The sequence below is a fragment of the Eucalyptus grandis genome, chromosome 4, assembly GCF_016545825.1.
Source record: "Eucalyptus grandis isolate ANBG69807.140 chromosome 4, ASM1654582v1, whole genome shotgun sequence".
In the NCBI taxonomy this organism is placed as follows: domain Eukaryota; kingdom Viridiplantae; phylum Streptophyta; class Magnoliopsida; order Myrtales; family Myrtaceae; genus Eucalyptus; species Eucalyptus grandis.
The window spans coordinates 23,949,632-23,951,871 of record NC_052615.1 but is presented as its reverse complement, the minus strand read 5'-3'; the positions used below and the strand labels follow the sequence as shown (position 1 = coordinate 23,951,871).

General features: G+C 35.6%; 1 non-coding gene across 1 annotated transcript; it reads left to right on the top strand.

Annotated features, from left to right (window-relative positions):
- Positions 1 to 424: 424 nt before the first annotated feature.
- TRNAL-CAA lies at positions 425 to 505 on the top strand. The gene has a single exon. It is a non-coding gene; the product is annotated as a tRNA-Leu (tRNA).
- Positions 506 to 2,240: the final 1,735 nt, after the last annotated feature.

Sequence of the window (2,240 nt, the reverse complement as noted above, 5' to 3'; positions counted from 1 at the left end):
TTGAGTCTGACAGTCCAGAGGTCTTCAGACTTTAAATAGTAGAGTCTACAAATCTTTAGACTAGACTAATGGAAACGTTTTGTCAGCTTCAAAATAGTCCAGGAAGATTTCTCCAACAATCTCCCCATTTTTGATGGTGACAAAACTTTCCTACAGATTTGGATAACTTTGACCTGCAAAACATTACTCAAGCAAATATGGATATCTCAAATGGGTTTGATTGTCCATCTTTTTTATTTGATATAATATTAATATATATAAGGCATCCTCCGGATAATTCAAATCGAAGCAATTGGATGTACGACTTGGGTCTATATGACATGAGCGATCAATAGAAATACTCCAACACTCCACCTTTGTCATATATTCCATACATCACACTAGATAGATATCATATTCATGGAATACGATTCACTTTCAAGATGCCTTGGTGGTGAAATGGTAGACACGCGAGACTCAAAATCTCGTGCTAAAGAGCGTGGAGGTTCGAGTCCTCTTCAAGGCATAATATTGAGAATACTCATTGAATTGGAATAAGTTCGGCGGATCACGAAATCTTGGCGATCTTCTTTGTCTAATGAATGGAGAGTCCGCTTTGAAATCGTCCGCCCGCACCCACCCTCCCAAAGATATGCTTCAACAGGAATCACACAAGGGTAGATTGATCCAATATAAACCTCTAGTAAAATGCCCGCCCGTAACGTAACCCGACGATAAAGTACATTCCATAGTCCGTTTTAGGGATTGGCGACTTACCCATTCAGTGACTTTGGCACTTTGGACGTTCCCAAAATGGGTACTATCGCATCGGTGAATTCAATACTAGACGCCCGTTGGCATTCCAACCTTCCTTCTCCTTTCGGGGCCTATCCGAAAGAGAATACAGTACTTTTTGTTTCTTTTTGAGTCAAATCGAATTTCCAATGGAGGAATTTCAAGGATATTTCGAACTAGATAGATCTAGACAACATGACTTCCTATACCCACTTCTTTTTCGAGAGTATATTTATGCACTTGCTCATGATCATGGTTTAAATAAATCGATTTTGTTCGAAAATGCAGGTTATGACAATAAATCTAGTTCAATAATTGTGAAACGTTTAATTACTCGAATGTATCAACAGAATCCTTTGATTTTTTCAGCTAATGATTCTATCCAAAATCAATTTTTTGGGCAAAACAAGAATTTTTATTCTCAAATTATCTCCGAGGGATTTGCAGTCATTGTGGAAATTCCATTTTCCCTAAGATTAGTATCTTCCTTAGAAAGGAAAGAAATAGCAAAATCTCATAAATTACGAGCAATTCATTCCATATTTCCTTTTTTAGAGGACAAATTTTCACATTTAGATTATGTGTCGGACGTACTAATACCCTATCACATCCATCTAGAAATCTTGGTTCAAACCCTTCGCTACTGGGTGAATGATGCCTCTTCTTTGCATTTATTACGTTTCTTTCTCCACGAGTATTGGAATAGTCTTATTACTCAAAAGAACCATATTACCATTTTTTCAAAAGGTAATCCAAGATTATTCTTGTTCCTATATAATTCTCATATATGTGAATACGAATACTTCTTTCTTTTCTCCGTAATCAATCTTCTCATTTACGGTCAACATCTTCTAGAATCTTTTTGAGCGAATATATTTCTATGTAAAAATAGAACATTTTGTCAAAGTCTTCTTTGATAATGATTTTCAGTGCATCCTATGGTTCTTCAAAGATTCTTTCATGCATTATGTTCGATATCAAGGAAAATCAATTCGGCTTCAAAAGATACGCCTCTTCGATGAAGAAATGGAAATATTACCTTGTTAATTTATGGCAATATCATTTTACGCCTGGTTTCAACCAGGAAGGATCGATATAAACCAATTATGCAAGTATTCTCTTGACTTTTTGGGCTATCGTTCAAGCGTGCGACTAAATTCTTCAGTGGTACGAAGTCAAATGCTAGAAAATTCATTTCTAATAAATAATGCTATGAAGAAGTTCGAGACAATAGTTCCAATTATTCCTCCGATTGGATCATTGTCTAAAGCGAATTTTTGTGACACATTAGGGCATCCCATTAGTAAACCGACCCGGGCTGATTCATCAAATTCGATATTATCGACCGTTTTTGCATATATCCAGAAATCTTTCTCATTATCACAGTGAATCCTAAAAAAAAAGAGTTTATATCGAGTAAAATATATACTTCGACTTTAAAGATAAATAGCTTATTGATAACACTA